Source organism: Rana temporaria, chromosome 2 (genome assembly GCF_905171775.1).
Source record: "Rana temporaria chromosome 2, aRanTem1.1, whole genome shotgun sequence".
NCBI lineage: Eukaryota > Metazoa > Chordata > Amphibia > Anura > Ranidae > Rana > Rana temporaria.
Genome location: NC_053490.1, coordinates 366,377,265 through 366,398,871, shown reverse-complemented (window position 1 = coordinate 366,398,871; position 21,607 = coordinate 366,377,265). Strand labels below are relative to the sequence as shown.

The 21,607-nt window shown below is 44.0% G+C and overlaps 1 protein-coding gene across 2 annotated transcripts in view; it reads left to right on the top strand.

The window, feature by feature from the left end:
* The window catches only part of MED20 (mediator complex subunit 20), a 12,138-nt gene extending 12,022 nt beyond the window's left edge, over positions 1-116 (top strand). For both annotated transcript variants that reach the window (XM_040337697.1, XM_040337698.1), the window contains exon 5: positions 1-116. The gene's annotated coding sequence lies outside the window, so the exon portion shown is untranslated.
* The last annotated feature ends 21,491 nt before the right edge of the window (positions 117-21,607 follow it).

Sequence of the window (21,607 nt, the reverse complement as noted above, 5' to 3'; positions counted from 1 at the left end):
TGTGTGCTAAATGGCAAATGATGTTTTTCTTAAGACTGATGACCTAATGCATGGGACCTAGGAAGACAAACTAGGACACCTGGCTGAGTCAGCTGAAATAAAGTATTTTAACAGATGTTACAGACTCAGACCCTCATTACCACTTCGTTCTCAAATCACTTCAACCAATGAACAAGAAATCCTACCTTTAAAAATCGTCATTTGTCACTGATATGAATTATGAAACTTTGTGCTTATAGACATTTTACAAAAAAAAAATCAAATCGTGGTGTTGCGTTCCCTTATGAAATAACATATGAACCTAGATATATGAATGCAGAGAGAATACATTATATAAATAAATATATAAATAAAGTGCTGCAAACAAGTGACTACAGGTGCAATGAAAAAAAAAAATATTCAAAAATTGATAATAATTAGAATAAAAAACAATGCGTATAGAATTAGAAACAAATGGAAATAAAGTCCATTGTAAGTGGAGCAAAAGGTGCTAAAGTGCTGGCAAATCTCAGAAGGGGAAAATCAAATATAACATATAAACCTAGATATATGAATGCAGAGAGAATAAATTATATAAATAAATATATAAAGTGCTGCAAACAAGTGACTACAGGTGCAATGATATAAAGTGCAATGATAATAAATATAAAATCAATTCCTCTGGATCCAGGATGCAGAGTGTAGTGTTGCTGGTGCTCTGTAACAGTAACGGGTGGCACTGTGACTTCTGTGAGAGGTGGCTCTTCGGTGTAAGTAACACCCGTGGGTGCAGGGCCGGCGCTACCACTAGGCGGACTAGGCAGCCGCCTAGAGCGCACTGCCGCCTAGAGCGCCCGGCCACTGTAGACAGAGCTTGCAGTTCCAATAATACTATGCACCAGGCAGCCGCTCTGACTCCTCTGAGCCTCTGGCATGTGTGAAGCAGGGCAGCGCCCCCACTCCCGATCTCCACTCTGACATCGTGTGTGTCCACTGTGCAGAACACCTCCCCTGCCGCTCTCCGCCTCTGACATTTTTGCAGTGGATTTACCCAGCCGGCTCTTCGCTCTGCACTCTGAGCCTCTGACTCAGAACGGAGATCATTCTGACAGTGTACTGTGTCCAGCACCCCACCCAGCCCCCCCTCCCCTCTCTGCTCTCCGGTCTGACGTGTGTGTGTCCAGTGTCTACCCCCCCTCTCCCCCCCAGGACGCTCTCCTGGACTGGCTGTGTCACACTGGAGTGGAGGGGAGTAAATCCTGGGACAATCTTGTAGCATGGCGTCTGGCAGTGGCTCTCCAGGCTTGGGGCCTGCTGGAGCCTAGAAGAGGCACGGACAGAGGCAGGTACAGGCATATACAGCAGAATTTAGGATTGGTGTGAGCAAGGAACAGGCAGACAGCAAGCACTCACGTGGGATACAAGTTTTCTGAGAGCAAGACCATCACCTGATGTGTATTCAGTAAAAACTGTTGCCTTTCTTAGATAATCACAAGATTGTGTATATATTGTTATTGGAATGCAATTGGCAAATCTCTTGTGTGTATTATATGTATTTATATTCACTGATGACTGATCTGCCAAAGTGCCAAGTATGTACCAATGTCCCCCCCCCCCCCCCCCGTGAGGCTGCATTGATTGGCAGTGGTGAAGTGGCATTGATGGGCACAGCTGATACTGTATTTGATGGGCACAGGTGAAACTATTTGATGGGCACAGGTGAAGCGGCATTAATGGGCACAGGTGAGACTGCGTTTGGACACAGGTGAGACTGCGTTTGGGCACAGGTAAGACTGCGTTTGGGCACAGGTGAAGCGGCATTAATGGGCACAGGTGAGACTGCGTTTGGGCACAGGTGAAGCGGCATTAATGGGCACAGGTGAGGCTGTATTTGATGGGCACAGGTGAGGCTGTATTTGATGGGCACAGGTGAGGCTGTATTTGATGGGCACAGGTGAGACTGTATTTGATGGGCACAGGTGAGACTGTATTTGATGGGCACAGGTGAGACTGTATTTGATGGGCACAGGTGAGACTGTATTTGATGGGCACAGGTGAGGCTGTATTTGATGGGCACAGGTGAGGCTGTATTTGATGGGCACAGGTGAGACTGTATTTGATGGGCACAGGTGAGACTGTATTTGATGGGCACAGGTCAGACTGTATTTGATGGGCACAGGTCAGACTGTATTTGATGGGCACAGGTCAGACTATTTGATTGGCACAGGTGAGACTTTCCACAATTGGCTAGTCTACCAAAGTGTTGCATGCGAAATAGTAGCAGTCATTAACCACTTCCTTACTGGGCACTTAAACCCCCTTCCTGCCCAGAGGACTTTTTGCGATTCGGCACTGCGTCGATTTAATTGACAATTGCGCGGTCGTGCAACGTGGCTCCCAAACAAAATTAACGTAATTTTTTCCCCACAAATAGAGCTTTCTTTTGGTGGTATTTGATCACCTCTGCGGTTTTTATTTTTTGCGCTATAAACAAAAATAGAGCGACAATTTTGAAAAAAAAAAAAAAATGTGTTACTTGTTGCTATAATAAATAGCTCAATTTTTTTTTCAATTTTTTTTTTTTTTTTTATCCTCAGTCTAGGCCGATACGTATTCTACATATTTTTAGTAAAAAAAAAAATCGCAATAAGCGACTGGTTTGCGCAAAAGTTATAGCGCCTACAAAATAAGGGACAGAATTATTATTTTTTATTATTATTTTTTTTACTAGTAATGGCGGCGATCTGCGATTTTTATTGCGACTGCGACATTATGGCGGACACTTTTGACACATTTTTGGCACCATTCACATTTATACTGCAATCAGTGCTATAAATATGTACTAATTACTGTATAAATGTGACCGGCAGGGAAGGGGTTAACACTAGGGCGTGAGGAAGGGGTTAAATGTATTCCCTATATAGTGTTCTAACTGTGGGGGAAGGGGGGTGACTGGGGGAGGTGACCGATCTGTGTCTCTATGTACAAGTGACACAGATCGGTCTCCTCTCTCCCTGACAGCACCGCTGTCTGTGAGAGCCGGCAATGAGAAATGATCTCATATGTAAACATATGAGATCATCTCTCATTGGCCGCACAGATCGCCTAGCAAACGGCCACTCCGATTGGCCATTCACGGCGATCTGTGATTGGCTGTGTCCAAGGGACACGGCCAGCACAAAAGTTCTCCACTGCGCGCTCGGGAGCAAGCAAAGGGGAGGACGTCAAATGACGGCGCCCCAGAGAAGTAGAACCACCCTGCGGCCGTATATAGTCCATCGGGAAGTGGTTAAAAATGTGGGGTATACATAGCCAGGGCAAAGGGAGTGGAGTCAGTGGTGGAGCCAGAGGGGGGGCGGAAAAATGAGGTTTCGCCTAGGGTGTCAAAAATCCTTGCACTAGCCCTGCGTGGGTGTACTACCTTCTTACCTTACTGCTGTAAGGTAAGCAGCATTGAAAGATATGGTGGAATGCTAGGTCATTTGAAGTGGGGGAGGGGATTCCTTCCTTCTCCAGCGTTTCCAGTAATGTGTGGATGCGGGATGGGGGGGCCACTCGGGGGCTCAAATATGGATGGAGAAATAAGAGAATACAGAGCCTCTTGGTGTAGTACGTTTGGCGTATTAAAATTCACAATTTTTTTAGATAAAAAAGGTACTCACATTTCAAATGATGTAAAGTGCATTGCATAAAAACGCAGCGAGCTCGGGACCTTGTTGCGTCACTTCTGAGTCCAGGTCCGTATACCCGCATCCACACATTACTGGAAACGCTGGAGAAGGAAGGAATCCCCTCCCCCACTTCGAATTACCTAGCATTCCACCATATCTTTCAATGCTGCTTACCTTACAGCAGTAAGGTAAGAAGGTAGTACACCCACGGGTGTTACTTACACCAAAGAGCCACCTCTCACAGAAGTCACAGTGCCACCCGTTACTGTTACAGAGCACCAGCAACACTACACTCTGCACCCTGGATCCAGAGGAATTGATTTTCCCCTTCTGAGATTCGCCAGCACTTTAGCACCTTTTGCTACACTCACAATGGACTTTATTTCCATTTCTTTCTAATTCTACACACATGGGGCCAGATCCAGAGAGAGAGTACGCCGGCGTATCTACTGATACGCCGGCGTACTTTCAAATTTCCCGCGTCGTATCTTTAGTTTGAATCCTCAAACCAAGATACGACGGCATCTGGGTTCGATCCGACAGGCGTGCGGCTTCGTACGCCTTCGGATCTTAGATGCAATACTTCGGCGTCCGCTGGGTGGAGTTTGCGTAGTTTTCAGCGTCGGGTATGCGAATGAGCTTTTTCCGACGATCCACGAACGTACGCCCGGCCGTCGCATTCTCTTACGTCGTCTCTAGTCGGCTTTTTCCGGCGTATAGTTAAAGCTGCTATTTTGCGGCGTATAGATAGATTTGCTATGTTAAAGTATGGCCGTCAAAATTGGAATTTTTTTTTTTTTGCGTAAGTCGTCCGTGAATAGGGATGGACGTAAGTCACGTCTAAGTTAAAAAAATGACGTCGTTGCGACGTCATTTCGCGCAAAGCACGGCGGGAAATTTAGAAACGGAGCATGCGCAGTTTAATCGGCGCGGGGACACACTTCACTTAAATGAACCACGCCCCCTACCCGCCGATTTGAATTAAGCCGCCAGAAATACACTACGCCGCCGTAACTTACGGCGCAAATTCTTCCTGGATTAACTTAAAGCCAGGTAAGATACGGCGGCGTAGCGTATCTCTGATACGCTGCGCCTGTCCATTTCTATGTGGATCTGGCCCATTGTTTTTATTTTAAATATTATCAATTTTTGAATATATATTATCATTGCACTTTATATCATTGCACCTGTAGTCACTTGTTTGCAGCACTTTATATATTTATTTATATAAATTTATACAATTTATTCTCTCTGCATTCATATATCTAGGTTTATATAGTATATGTTATATGTGATTTTCCCCTTCTGAGATTCGCCAGCACTTTAGCACCTTTTGCTACACTCACAATGGACTTTATTTCCATTTGTTTCTAATTCTACACGCATTGTTTGTTTTTTATTCTAATTATTATCAATTTTTCAATATTTATTATCATTGCACTTTATTGCACCTGTAGTCATTTGTTTGCAGCACATCAGCACTTTTATTTATTTATATAATTTATTCTCTCTGTATTCATATATCTAGGTTTATATGTTATTTCATATAAACGCGCAACACCATTATTTGATATTTTTTTGTGATTCTTTCGTGGGTAGTGGGTGTTTGCGGCACCCTTGAGCAACTTTATTTACCCATAATAGCGCAGGAATACCCCCGTTTTACATATAGACATTTTAAGTTCAGGTTCTATCTCAGGCTTTTTCTGATACACCTATCGGCCCAGATTCACAGAGAGCAGGCGCACATTACGCCGCCGTAGCGCAAATAATATACGCTACGCCAACGCAGCGCAGAGAGGCAAGCATGGTTTTCAGAAAACCAGTGCTCCCTAAACTGCGCTGGGTTTCGAAGGCGTACGCCGGCGTAGGTGGAAGTGGGCGTGAGCCATGCAAATGAGGCGTGACCCCATGCAAATGATGGTCCGAGCGTCAGACCAATACGTATCACGAACTGCGCATGCGCCGGGACGTGGTCGCATCCTTCTGCGCATGCACACAACCACGTCGGAACAACTGCCTAAACCACGGCGGATCACTGTCCTGATTGGATAGATTGATAGTAGCTGTCAATCAAATCCAATGACGCGGGGGCCGAGGCCTGCTGTCTGTGTCAATGGACGCAGCACCGGGACACGGGAGTGGACCCGTACAAGTGCTCTCCATAGAGGCACTCGAGAAGAGGAGGACCAGGAGTGCCACTGGGGGACCCCAGAAGTTGAGGATCGGGGCCACTCTGTGCAAAACCAACTGCACAGAGGAGGTAAGTATGACATGTTTGTGTTTTTTATTTTTTTCCCTAAAAAAACAAGCTTTACATATCCTTTTAACAACTTCAATACCAGGCACTTACACCTCCTTCATGTCCAGGCCAATTTTCAGCACTGTCGCATTTTGAATGACAATTGCGTGGTCATGGTATACTGTACCCAAACAGTTTTTTTTATAATTTTATTCCTACAAATAGAGTTTTCTTTTGGTGGTATTTGATGACTGCTGGGGTTTTTATTTTTTGCACAACAAATAAAAAAAAGACAAAATTTGTGAAAACATTTTTCATTGTTTCTGTTATAAAATGTTGTATTCTCCTTCACTGATGAGGCTGCACAGATTGGCACTGATGGGTAGACACAGATGGGCACTGATGGGTAGACACATATGGGCACTGATGGGTGGACACAGATGGGCACTGATGGGTGGCACTGCTGGGCATCACTGATGAGGAGACATCTGGCAGGCAATAATAGTTGGCACTGACTGGCAAGATGTGCGGGCACTTACTGGCATCTTTTGGGCACTTACTGGCATCTCTCGTGGCCATGGGTAGCATCCCTGGTCATCCATCCATTCTGGTGGCATCCCTGGTGGTCCAGTGTGGGCACCCGTGGAGGGGGGGCTGCGCAGACCCCCCCTGTCAGGAGAGTAGTCGATCTGCTCTCCTCTACTCGCGTCTGTCAGACACAAGTGAGGAAAAGCCGATTAACGGCTCTTCCTGTTCTGGTTACCGTGACTGGACACGGCTGATCATGTGGTAAAGAGCCTCCGTCGGAGCAGTGAATTTAATAATGCTTAAAGGGAAACAATAAAAGTTAAATATTCCTTTAAATTTCGTAATTAGGGGGGGGGGGTGTAAAGTAAGCATGTGAAATAGCGCATGTTTCCTGTACTTAGAGCTGTCTCTGCACAAAGTGTAATTTCTGAAGGAAAAAAAGTCATTTAAATCCGGACTCGTGGCTATAATGAATTGTCGGCTCCCGGCAATTCAGAGAGAATTCATTCATAAAAAAAAACGTGGGGTCCCCCCAAATTCAATTACCAGGCCCTTCAGGTCTGGTAATTGAATTTGCTTACTTTACATGTTTACTTTACCCCCCCCCCCCCCCCCCCAGGTACGAAATTTAAATGAATATTTCACTTTTATTGTTTTACTTTAAGCACTTTTAATTCACTGCTCCCGAAAAAAAACGGCCATTTTTGAAAGTTTTTTTCCCATTAATACATGTCCCCAAACACTTTTTAGGACAATAACTTGCATATTAGCCTTTAAAATTAGCACTTTAGATTTCTCCCATAGACTTTAACAGGGTGTTCCGCGGCTTTTTGAATTTACAGCGAACACCCCAAATTGTTCGCTGTTCGCCGAACAGGCAATGTTCGAGTCGAACATGAGTTCAACTCGAACTCGAAGCTCATCCCTACTGTTGATGTTCTACAGTTCCAGAACATCCTTCTTAGGACTGGTGACCAGAACTGGACCTCATACTCAAGATGTGGCTGAACCAGAGTTTTGTAAAGTAGTAAAACTATAGTTTTATCTCTAGAGTAAATACCCTTTTTAATGCATGCTAATGATCTTTGCTTGCTGCAGCTTGGCATTGCTTCAAGGGAAGTTGGTTAAAAGTGACAAAGAGAAGGCAAGTCTATTAAATGGATTCTTCTCCTCAGTTTTTATTTTATACTAGACAGTATTATTACTAACACAGAATGGAATTTAACATTGTGGCGAACAAAGGCCACTTAACCACTTCAACCATGGAAAGATTTATCCACTTACTGACCAGGCCATTTTTTGCGATACAGCACTGCGCCGCTTTAACTGACAGTTGCGCGGTTTTGCGACGTTGTACCCAAACAGAATTGATGCCTTTCCCCCCCCCACAAATAGAGCGTTCTTTTGATCACCTCTGCGGTTTTTATTTTTTGCACTATAAACAAAAAAAGGGTGACAATTAAAAAAATATATATATAATTTTTACTCCTTTGCTATAATAAATATACAAGAAAAAAATAATTTTTTCCTCCATTTAGACCAATATGTATTCTACATTTTTTTTGGTAAAAAAAAAAAAAAATCACAATTAACATATATTGGTTTGGTTTGTGCAAAAGTTATCCTTGAGGCGATTTAGTTCACATTTGTAGCGCTATACAAGTTATTCACTCACTCTATACAAAATAGGGGCTATATTTATGGAATTTTATATATATATATATATATAATATTTTTACCAGTAATGGTGGTAATCTGTGATTTTTAGCGGGACTGCGACATTGTGGCGGACAGTTCGGACACTTTTTTTTGGGGACCGGTGACATTTATACAGCGATCAGTGCTATAAAAATGCACTAATTACTGTATAAATGACACTGTCAGGGAAGGGCTTAACACCAGGGGCTATCAGAGGGTTAAATGTTCCCTAGGGATGTGCTTTCTAACTGCGAGGTGAGTGGACTGACTGGGAATAGAGAGAGATTGTTTTTCACTCTACTCCCTTGACAGAATGGGGATCTGCTTTGTTTACACTGGCAGATCCCTGTTCTGCCTCCCTGTGGAGCGATTGCGGTTGGTCGGCGGACATCGAGTCTGCTGGACTTGCTGATTGACTCCCCCGCTAAGGAATAGGCACACGCATGCACCCACAGATCGTTGTACAATGAGGGTGATTCAAGCAGGAGAGCCAACCTGCTGCAGTATAACTGCAATGGCTGGTCGGGAACCTGTTCAGGCTCGTACACACGTACGGGATTCCCGGCGGTAAAAAGTCCACAGGGAAACCCGAGGGGAAAACCGAGAACCTGCTCGGTAACTTTTTCCCCCTACACACAACCAGGTTTCCTGACAGGAAAACTGCCATGAGAGCTTTGATCGGGAATCCCGGCCATGTGTATGCTCCATTGCAGTGTTTCCCATAGGAAAACAGCCGGGTTAAAAACCGCCGTGAAAAAAGAGAGCAGGTTCTCTTTTTTTTCTGCAGTTTTCCTGTCACGAAAATGGAGCATACACACGGCCGGTTTTCCCGGCCAAAAGCTCTCATTACAGTTTTCCCGACGGGAAAAACGGTCGTGTGTACGAGGCTTTAAAGTAAACTAACTAATAGACATGTGCACTGCCAAAAAAATCTTTTTTTCCGTTTGTTATTTTCGTATTTTTTTTTTTTTGGAAATTCTGGAAATTCAAATAAAAAATTTTTGTTTCATTCGTTTTTTTTATTTTTTCGTAAATTCCGAGATTCGGGAAAATCGAAAAATATTTGAGTGTTACAATTCGAAATTTCGAATTTTTGAATTTTCGAATTTCAGGTTTTTTATAATTTTCAAATTTTTCAATTTTCGAAATTTTCAATTTTCGAAATTTTCAATTTTCGAATTTTCAAAATTCAGAATTTTCAAATTTTCGATTTTTTTATTCGAAAATTCGGAATTTTGAAAAATCGGAATTTTGAAAATTTCCATAAATCTGAATTTCCGAAAATTTAAAATTTCGAAATTCGAAAGTTAGAAATTGAAAATTTCGAAATTCGAAAGTTAGAAATTGAAAATTTCGAAATTCGAAAGTTAAAAATTTAAAATTGAAAAATTCGAAAATTCTAAATAAAAAAAATTAGAATATTCGAAATTTCGAAATTTGAAAATTCGAAAAAGAAAAAAAATCGAAAATTCAAAATTTTGAAAATCGAAAATTAAAAAATTCGAAGATTCCAAAAATAAAAAATTTGAAAATGAAAGATTCGAAAATTCGAAGAATTAAAAATTCGAAAAATAAAAAATTTAAAAATTAAAATTAGAAAAAAAATTCGAATATTGTAAATTTGAAAATTCGAATATTCGAAAAATAAAAAATTTGAAAATTGAAAAATTCGAAAATAAAAAATGAAAAATTCGAAAATTCTGAATTTCTAAAATTTGAAAATTTGAAAATTAAAAAAACAAAAAAATCGGAAATACGACAATTTGGAAATTAAAAAATTTCGTAAATACAGAATTTCGTAAATACGGAAATTCTAATTTTCGGATATCCGAAAATTCGGATATTCGGAAACTCAAAATTTTCGGAAGTCCAAAAATTCGGAAATAAAAAATGTGTTAATACGAAAATTCGGAATTAACGAATTTCCGAATTTTCGTTATAAAACGAACTAGAAACTAAACTAATTGCACATGTCTACTGACTAAAGACAAAACTTTTTTTCCGTTGTGGAGAGGGATTAGAACACCTGTCAGTTATTAGTGCTGTCTATGCCCCCATTAGGGAGATTCACCCTCTCTATTTATCCTGTTTACCATTATCCGTTAAGTCCCCTTTCACACTTCTACGACTTGTCTCACGATTTTGGACTGCAAAATCGTATGACAAGTCATTCTCCATGATTTCCAATGAACACCATTCATACTGGCACGACTTCAAAATAGTCCCTGCACTACTTTGGTCCAACTTCCATGCGAGTTGATGTCCATAGACCTCAATGTTAAACCCTCAAGTAGCATGCAAATCGTACCTGAATAATATAGACACGATTTCAGTACGACTTTGTAAGCACAAGCAGCTTTTTAACCCTTGTCCCACCCAATCCTTTCAGCATAGAAGCCCCTCTCAAGCACATTTTTCCACCACACATTCACTTCCTGGTTATTCCCTCAGGAACAATGTGCTCCAAACAGGTAAAAAAAAAAAGACGTCCTTGATAATGAGCAAATCATTCGATTTATTTGTGAGTGCCCAGCTATTTATGATTTGTGTGACCCAAACTACAAAGACAAGATAAACTACAAAGACAATATCCCACTGACCACCAATGAAGGGGACATTCTTCTCGCTGACCACCAATGTAAGGGACATCCTTCCAACTGACCACCAATGTAAGGAGAATTCTTCTCACTGACCACCAATGTAAGGAGCATTCTTCTCACTGACCACCAATGTAAGGAGCATTCTTCCCACTGACCACCAATGTAAGGGACATTCTTCCCACTGACCACCAATGTAAGGGACATTCTTCTCACTGACCACCAATTTAAGAAGCTTTCTTCTCACTGACCACCAATGTACGGAGCATTCTTCCTACTGACCACCAATGTAAGGGACATCCTTCCCACTGACCACCAATGTTAGGAGCATTCTTCTCACTGACCACCAATGTAAGGAGCATTCTTCTCACTGACCACCAATGTAAGGGACAGGCAGATCCTTTCACTGATAAACAAAAATTGATCCTGCGCCAATTAAGTGATAAATATTAAACTATAAATAGAGCTTCTCCTCTGCAAATAAAGTGTAATACCTAATTGATTAAATGTGAAGAATAGAGGGCGCTAGATTAAAGCGGAGTTCCACCCAAAAGTGGAACTTCCGCTTAACCCACCTCTCGCCCCCTTTACATGCCACATTTGGCCTGTATTTTTTTGGGGGGGGAGTGGGGGCTTCAGGAGGAGTGGGACTTCCTGTCCAACTTCCTCCTTCCGCCCAGGGACTGCTTAGGTAATACGTCATATCGCCTACGGCGGCCCCTCCCTGTAGGCGATCGCCTGGGACACATGACAGATCCCAGGTGATCGCCTGTCCAATCGGGTAGCGCAACGCCGCTCACGCATGCGCAGTGAGTTCCCAGCCGTGAAGCCGAAAGCTGGCACTGCAAAATATAATTTTTTGCCCTAAATGGGTGTTTTTTGAATAGCACAATAGAAGAACAGTATCTAAAGGGTGTATCTCACACGTACAGATATGGTGGAAACACTGCAATTTTTAATTTTTTTTTGCCCTAAATGGATGTTTTTTGAATAGCACAATAGAAGAAAAGTATGTAAAGGGTGTATCTCACAGTAACATATGCAGTGCTGGTGTAATATGATTTCTGAAGCAGGACTGACTCCTATCTAATTCTCTCCCTAAAACCAACACCAGGAACCTTTCCCTAAAGTATCTAAAGCAGAGTGACTTGCTGTGCTATGTAGATCGCTGAGTAATTTGATTTCTGAAGCAGGACTGAGTCTGACTCCTATCTAATTCTCTCCCTCAGAGCAGCAGTAGCGCCAGCCTTTCCCTACCCTATCTAAAGCAGAGTGAAAAATCCAAAAGTCCGGTACGAACCCGAACTTTACAGTTTGGGTTCGCTCAACCCTATTGCTATTGTCTAACCCCAATTCCAAAAAAGTTGGCATGCTGTGTAATATCTACACAAAACAGAATGCAAAGATTTGAAAATCTCATAAACCAATGGTTTATTCACAATAGAAAACATATCGAATGTGTGAAAAGAGAAAATTTACCATTTTACCAAAAAAATTGAGTAATAGGGTAACTTTCAAAGTGATGGCAGCAACACATCTCAAAAAGGTTGGGACAGGGCAACAAAAAGCTGGCAAAGTAATTGCTATTAACAAGCAAGAGCTGTAGGAACATTCAGCAACTAATTAGGTTACCTGGCAACAGGTCATTAACATGATTGGGTAGAAAAAGAGCATCTTAGACAATCGGAGTGTTTCGGAAGTAGAGGTTTGCTAATATGTCTAATAATAATTGAATGTTCTTCACTGTAAAATTGTAAAGACTTTGAATATATCATCACCTACAGTACATAATATCAAAAGATTCCAAGACTCTGGGGAACTCTATGTGCGCAATGGACAAGGCCGAAACGCAACATTGGATGCCTATGGCCTTTGAACCTTCAGATGGCACTGCATTAAAAACAGACATGATTCGAAGATGGACATAACTGCATGGGCACAGGAATCCTTCCAAAAATCACTGTCTGTGAACCCAGTTTGGCGTGCCATCCAAGAATGCAAGGTAAAGCTCTATCATTCAAAAAAGAAGACCTATCTGAACATGATCCAGGAAAGTCACCGACCTTCTCTGGGCGAAAGCTCATTTAAAATGGTCTGTTGCAAAATGGAAAAGTGTTCTGTAGTCAGACACGTCAAAATGTGACATTCTTTTTGGCAACCATGGGTGCCACATCCTCCGGACTAAAGAAGAGAGGGACCTTCTGGCTTGTTGTCAGTGCTCAGTTCAAAAGCCTGCATAACTGAGTACATTTCTGTGTGTGAAATAGACAGCTTGCACATCCGGAAAGGCATCATCAATGCTGAATAATATATACAGGTTTTAGAGCAGCATTTGCTCCCACCCAGATGATGTCATTTTCAGGGAAGGCCTTGCATATTTCAGCAGAGCAATGCTAAACCACACGATGCATCTATGACAACAGCATGGCTTTGTCGAAGAGTCCGGGTGCTTAAAGCGGAGTTCCACCCTAAAAACAAACTTTTTATTAACAGCTTGGGGCAGATCCACAAAGATTGTATCTGAGATACGCTACGCCGCCGTACCTTACCTGGCTTTGGTTCGAATCCATAAAGATTTTGCGCCGTAAGTTACGGCGGCGTAGTGTATCTCAAGCGGCGTAACGGTGCGGAATTCAAATGCGGCGAGTAGGGGGCGTGTTTCATTTAAATGAAACGCGTTCCCGCACCGAACAAACTGCGCATACTCCGTTCCTAAATTTCCCGCCGTGCATTGCGCTAAATGACGTCGCAAGGACGTCATGGTTTTGACGTGGACGTAAATTACGTCCATCCCGATTCACGGACGACTTACGCAAACGAAAAAAAAAAATTCTAATTAAACGCGGGAACGACGGCCATACTGTCAGGTCACCCGTAGCCAGGTGACAAGTGCACCCCGTAGGGGTGGTGCAGGGATGCACCACAGGGAAGTGAACCCTATAGCCGACTACTGCTGGCAGGGAGGAAGCGTAACCCAAGATCACCCAGGGCGCGGAGTCTAAGACCCAGTTTTGTATTCACCAGAGCCCTTGATGGTAGGGATGGTCTTGGCCGCAACTGGGTCCAGGTCGCGTTCCCGAGATTCCTCAAGTCACACTCCGCAGGGAGAAGGGGGAAGCAGCCAGCAGGACAAACAGTGGTGATGGACAGGCCGAGGTCAGGGCAACAGGCAGACAAGGATAACCGTGGAACATGCAAATAGTCAGGAGCACAGGCAGACAGGGAAGTCGGGGACAAGCCAAAACGGTACACGGAAGATGATCGTAGCACTCTGCAAACAGGAACTAGCAATACACTGCAGACAGGAACTAAGCATAGGAACACTGTTGAACAGCACTGCAGACCTGTAGAGCAAAGGTTAATATAGGCTTCCTGGGATGGACTAGGGTGGAGCCATACAGGAAGAGGAAGTGATAAGAAGGGAAACCAGAACAGGATCTGCCTCTAATGAACACATGGAGATCAGGTAGGCAGACAGACTTGATGCATATTCAAGACACATACTTAACATAGCAGGTTTAACTATACGCCACAAAATAGCAGCTTTAACTATACGCTGGAAAAAGCCAAACGGAAACGACGTAAAAGAATGCGACGGGCGCTCGTACGTTCGTGGATCGTCGGAAATAGCTAATTTGCATACTCGACGTGGAAAACAACGTCAACGTCACCCAGCGGACGCCGAAGAATTGCATCTTAGATCCAAAGGCGTACGAAGACGTACGCCTGTCGGATCTAACCCAGATGCCGTTGTATCTTGTTTTGAGTATTCAAAACAAAGATACGACGCGGGAAATTTGAAAGTACGCTGGCGTATCAGTAGATACGCCGGCGTACTCGCTTTGTGGATCTGCCCCCTTGTTTTTAATGTAAAAAAAATAAAAATATTACACTTTTTTTTTTTACTTACTTGTATATGGCTATTACTAGGCAGATTTCCTAATCTGCTTAGTTCCTAGTCCGCGGTGGTTCATCTTCCTGCCCTAAGACCCCATTGCCTCCTGGGAAATGATGACACTCATTTCCCAGGAGTCTCTGGGCATTGCTGTGCCTAAAAATCCCAGCATGCGCCTCTCTAGGGAAATCCAGGAAGACACAGGAACTGGGCTTCTCATGCCCACAGCTAACATGGAAATGGACCACAAGATCGCTGGTAAGTGTTTACACTGTTTTATGTACAGATCATGTTTTTTTGATAATTGTAAAAGAATATTGAATGTAATGTATTGTGGATTGCAAAAAAAAAAAAAAAAAACTATGCCCGGAATCCCAGACCTTTTACCAGCCAAAAATATTTTGTGCACGTTGAAATGAAAAATACGACAAAGAAGACCCAGAACCCTGCCCAGTAAAATATATATTCATAGAAAAATGATTTACATAATGTATTTTATGGAATTTTTTTGAGATATGGGCTTAGTTTGTGTTTTTAAAAACTGTCTCCTGTCTCTCAGAGGACAGAAGCTTCTGCTGCTGCTAAATGTTTACATACTTGCACTAGGCTATCGCAGCTAAAAGGCATGGCCAATGGCTCCTGTTGCTGCCAAAAGCCAATCAGGAGTGTGAGTCCCTGGAGAGGCAAGGCTCACATGGACATCGCTGGATGAGGGGGGCTGCTGCACACAGATGTTTTTTCTACCTTCATGCATATAATGCATGAAGGTAAAAAAACGTGTGCCTTTACAACCTATTTATTGTGGATTAACAGTGCACTTACGGTTTGGAGAGGCCTTTGAGCAATACCCTATGCATTCAGGAATGAATACCAGGAACACAGAATACCTTTGCTCCGGGCATTTGTCTTTAAATGCATAGGGTCCTAAACTGGGATCAAGTCCTGGGGAAAAAAGATCCCCCCACCTCAATAATAAAAAAAAGTGTACACGCACACACACTTTATTATATGTTTTCATGTGACAACACTAAAGAAATTACACTTTGCTACAATGTAAAGTAGTGAGTGTACAGCTTGTATAACAGTGTAAATTTGCTGTCCCCTCAAAATAACTCAACACACAGCTATGTCTAAACCGCTGGCAACAAAAGTGGGCATGGAGTTCACCAGAGCTTCACAGGTTTCCACTGAAGTCTTTCCTCTTTCACTCCTCCTTGATGACATCACAGAGCTGGTGGATATTGGAGACCTTGCTCTCCTCCACCTTCCATTTGAGGATGCTACACAGATGTTTAATAGGGTTTAGGTCTGGAGACATGCTTGGCCAGTTCATCATCTTTACCCTCAGCTTCTTTAGCAAGGCAGTGGTCGTCTTGGAGGTGTGTTTGGGGTCGTTATCATGTTGGAAAGTATGCCCTGCAGCAGTGGTGTATTTTGTTTTTTGTGCTGCCCTAGGCAAGTCTAAAATCGGGCACTCCCCCCATCTAAATTTGTCCCACCTATTCCTTCTCAAGTGGCTGTGCGGTGGTTCCTGGTGGATGTGCGGGGTCTCTGGTTTAGTCTGTAGTGCTCAATACTGAGTTGGCCCACCCTTTGCTGCTATAACAGCTTCAACTCTTCTGGGAAGGCTGTTCACAAGGTTTTTCTGGAAGCACATTTGTGAGGTTAGGCACTGATGTGGATGACAAGGCTTGGCTCGCAGTCTCCACTCTTAGGCCCCGTACACACGAGAGGATCTATCCGCTGGAATTGATCTGCGGATCAGTTCCAGCGGATAGATCCACTGGTGTGTACAACCCAGCGGATATGTTTCCGCGGATTTTTATCCCCTGGGATGGATTTCAAGCGGATAAAAATTTGAAGACATGCTTTCAAATCTATCCGCTTGAATCCATCCCAACGGATTGATCCGCTGGTCTGTACAGACTCACCGGATCAATCCGTCCGAATGGATCCCCCGCATGCGTCGTAATGATTCGACGCATGCGTGGAATTCATTATATGACCGCGTCGCGCACGTCGCCGCGTCATCATCGCGGCGACGGCGCGACACGTCATCGCGATGGGATTTCGGCACGGATTTCAATCCTATGGTGAGTACACTCCATCGGATCCAAATCCGTGGAAATCCTCGAGAGGATTTATCCGCGGAAACGGTCCGTTGGACCGTATCCGCGGATAAATCCTCTCGTGTGTACTAGGCCTAATTCATCCCAAAGGTGTTCTATCAGGTTGAGGTCAGAACTCTGTGCAGGCCAGTCAAGTTCCTCCACCCCAAACTCGCTCATCCATGTCTTTATGGACCTTGTGCACTGGTCCAAATAATTTGGTGGAGGGGGGATTATGGTGTGAGACGCACAGGGCTCCTGTGCAAATTCTCACCGGAGCAGTGTCAGAGATATATGAACCCCCCTCCACTTCGCAATAATGTGAACCCGACCTTAAGGTTTGACCTCATATTATATGGTTTGGGTAAATCTGAAGACAAAAATCTACAGAAAATACACTGCTCAAAAAAAATTAATAGAAGACTTTGAAAACATATCAGATCTCAACGGGCAAAAATCTCATGCTGGATATTTATACTGATATGGACTGGGTAATGTGTTGGGAATGAAAGGATGGCACATCATTTGATGGAAATTAAAATTATCCACCTACAGAGGGCTGAATTCAAAGACACCCCGAAAATCAAAGTGAAACAATTATGCAGCAAGCTAGTCTATTTTGCTGAAATATTGCAACAACTCAAAATGGTCCTCAGTAGTTTGTTTGGCCCCCAAGTGCTCGTATGCATGCCTGACAACATCAGGGCATGCTCCTAATGAGATGACGGATAGTGTCCTGGGGTATTTCCTTCCAGATCTGGACCAGAGCATCACTGAGCTCCTGAACAGACTGGGGTGCAATCTGGTGGCACCAGATGGACCGAAAAATAATGTCCCAGAGGTGTTCTATTGGATTTAGGTCAGGTGAGCGTGAGGGCCATTCAATGGTATCAATTTCTTCATCTTCCAGGAACTGGTGGCATGCTCTTGCCACATGAGGAACCCTGGACCCACTGCACCAGCGTAGGGTCTGACAATGGGTCCAAGGGTTTCATCCCGATACCTAATGGCAGTCAGGGTGCCATTGTGTAGCCTGTAGAGGTCTGTGCGTCCCTCCATGGATATGCCTCCCTAGACCATCACTGACCCACCACCAAACCGGTCATGCTGAACGATGTTACAGGCAGCATAAAGTTCTCCGCGGCTTCTCCAGACCCTTTTACATCTGTCACATATGCTCAGGGTGCTCTCATCTGTGAAAAGCATGGGGCACCAGTGGCATACCTGCCAATTCTGGGGTTTAATAGAAAATGCCAATCAAGCTCCACAGTGTCAGGCAGTGAGCACAGAGCACACTAGAGGATGTCGGCCCTCAGGCCACCCCCATGAAGTCTGTTTCTGATTGTTTGGTCAGAGACATTTACACCAGTGGCCTGCTGGAGGTCATTTTGTAGGGCTCTGGCAGTGCTCATCCTGTTCCTCCTTGCACAAAGGAGCAGATACCGGTCCTGGTAGGTTAAGGACCTTCTACGGCTCTGTCCAGCTCTTCTAGAGTAACTACCTGTCTCCTGGAATCTCCTCCATGCTCTTGAGACTGTGCTGGGAGACACGGCAAACCTTCTGGCAATGACACGTATTGATGTGTCATCCTGGAGGAGTTGGACTGCCTGTGCAACCTTTATAGGGTCCAAGTATCACCTCGTGCTACCAGAAGTGACACTAACCCTAGCCAAATGCAAAACTAGAGAAAAACAGTCAGAAAAGATGAGTAGGGAAAAAAAATGGCAGACACCTCCACCTGAAAAAACATTCCTGTTTTGGAGGTCGTTTCATTGTTGCCCATCTAGTGCGCCCGTTGTTAAGCAGTTTCGGCTGCTTTGCTGTTAATTAAATTTGAACAATCTCCTCTGTATACACCCCTCCCCCTCTGCTACTTAACTGACCAGATCAATATCCCAGGAGTTCTGATTCAAAGGTGTTCCTTTCATTTTTCTGAGCAGTGAATATGTATGGGGACTAAGACTGGAATGCTATTAAAGTTCATGTGCGTGTAAAGGCAGGTGTCCCAATACTTTTGGTAATTTAGTGTATATACCATAGTTTGTAGACACTTTAACCACTTAAGGACCGGACCAATATGCTGCTACATGACCCAATGGGTTTTTACAATTCGGCACTGCGTCGCTTTAACAAACAATTGCGCGGTCGTGCGACGTGGCTCCCAAACATAATTGGCGTCCTTTTTTCCCCACAAATAGAGCTTTCTTTTGGTGGTATTTGATCACCTCTGCGGTTTTTATTTTTTGCGCTATAAACAAAAATGGAGCGACAATTTTGAAAAAAATGCAATATTTTTTACTTTTTGCTATAATAAATATCCCCCAAAAACATATATACAATTTGTTTTTTTCAGTTTAGGCCGATACGTATTCTTCTACCTATTTTTGGTAAAAAAAATCGCAATAAGCGTTTATCGATTGGTTTGCGCAAAATGTATAGCGTTTACAAAATAGGGGATAGTTTTATTGCATTTTTATTAATTTTTTTTTTTTACTACTAATGGTGGCGATCAGCGATTTTTTTCGTGACTGCGACATTATGGCGGACACTTCGGACAATTTTGACACATTTTTGGGACCATTGTCATTTTCACAGCAAAAAATGCATTTAAATTGCATTGTTTATTGTGAAAATGACAGTTGCATTTTGGGAGTTAACCACAGGGGGCGCTGTAGGATTTAGTGTTCACCTAGTGTGTGTTTACAACTGTAGGGGGGTGTGGCTGTAGGACTGACGTCATCGATCGAGTCTCCCTATAAAAGGGATGACTCGATCGATGCGGCGCCATAGTGAAGCACGGGGAAGCCGTATTTACATACGGCTTTCCCCGTTCTTCAGCTCCGCGGAGCGATCGCGACGGAGCGGCTATAAATGAATAGCCGCGCCGTTGTCCCGGATCGCTCCCCGAGGGAACCCGACCGCCGCATGTAGCGGGGGGGGGGTCCCGATCGGACCCCTGACCCACGTCTAGGCAGGGACGTACGTGCCATTCTGCCGATGTATATCTACATGCGGCGGTCGGGAAGTGGTTAACTGTCACATAAACCAATATACATCTTTTTTTGCCAATAATTTTAGCCAAAATGTATGAAGAAATTTTATTTTTTTCCGTATATGTGTAGCGCTACCCCCGCAGGAGCCGCTGGTTAGAATAGGGATGGCGTGTTTCCTCTGTGAGCGTCTAGGGCATGGGTGCTCAACCTGTGGCTCTCCAGCTGTTGCAAAACTACAAGTCCCATCATGCCTCTGCTTTTGGGAGTCATGCTTGTAACTGTCAGCCTTGCAATGCCTCATGGGACTTGTAGTTCTGAAACAGCTGGAGAGCCACAGGTTGAGCACCCATGGTCTAGGGGTAATGATGATAATGAGATGATGAGAGCAATGACGGAATGTCCAAGCAGCAGGTGTCTTTTCTTGTAGCTTTATTTCACCCAACACGGCAAAACAGTGAACTTGAGGTAGGTAGGGAAAGATGGGTGAGAAGGAGAATTGCAGATTCAGGCTTGAACAATACAGAAGCAATCCTGCTTCAAAACGACACTCTACTTTCGTCGCACCTCAGCCGAGGGGGTGTAGTGTACCTGGACAGGCCTCTCACACCGACCTGGCAGCCAGGGTATCACTCAGAGCACTGGGAAGAAGAACAAGTCCCTGCCACAGACCTGGTGCACATGAATATCAGGGAAGAACCTCTGCCACAGGCCCTTCCCCCGAACGTAGAATTATGAAGTGAATCTTCCTCAGTGAATTTAGTGTCTGAATCTCCCTCAGGTAGTTTTCCTCAATTGGTCACCGACTGACAGGTTGCCAACAGACAAACTCTCAATGTCCGGTCACCTTAATCCCCGGTGGATTGTCTAGGCCCTGTTGGATTGCCTGCCTCTGGGCTCTCCTCAGACTGACTCCTCACCGAACAGCACAACTCGCTTGGGATCTTCTCTCAAAGTTTGGGGAACCCAGTAGATCACTGTGGTCCCGCCATAGCTTCAGTTGCTCCGTGCCAACATGGTCCCGGAACCAAGGACACCTCGTAGCACGTGCGCCCCGGCCTGGTAGGCCATATCGCCAGGGGCCGTGATGTGCGCACACCCTGAAGGTGGGTGCCGCACCCGGAAAAAGAACCAGAATATAGACCTCACAAAATGGCGTCCGCTCAAGAAGTACCCTCCCCCAGCATGCCCCGCGAGGGAAAACCCCTCCTGATTGGCTACTGGCAGGATGCACTCCTCAGACTGAACTCCCGAGGTGGAAAGGCACCTCTGGAACACAGAATGAACTGACAGTACAGCCCAGCCAGAGCAGAGGCCTAATTTACACAAATCACCTGGATGAGAGTTAACTAACTCTCTCATCCCCCTCTAAATTTAAGATAGCACCTGGACTGAAAGTACACAGGCGCTACACATGTTTTGTAGCAGACGGTCAAAAATATTATTATTATTACACGCACTCGAAATTGGGTTAACATGCACGCACTTTGACCACGCGGTCTCTAAAAAAAGAGAGGCGAAGGACTAACGGGGCTGGTTGAGCGGGCAAATCCTCTCACTCCCTTATAGGGAGTCCCTCTGCCCCGTTGGGCTTCAAAGCGGAGCAGGTAGGGCGGGCTGTGTGGAAGGACCCCCTCACACACCCGCCATTGCCACCCGGGGCATGGAAAAAGGTGGCAGATTGCCTCTGGGGGAGGCCTGCCTACTCCCAACTCCTGCAGTCCGGCTCCTCTCTCGAGTACACGCACAAAAATACACTTGAAAAAAAAAATATATATATTATTATTTTTTTAAAAATTTGGGGTCTCTTTTCATTTTTATGGCAAAACATAACAAACTCCAGTGGTGATCAAATACCACCAGAAGAAAGGTCTATTTGTGTGAAAAAATGTTACAAAC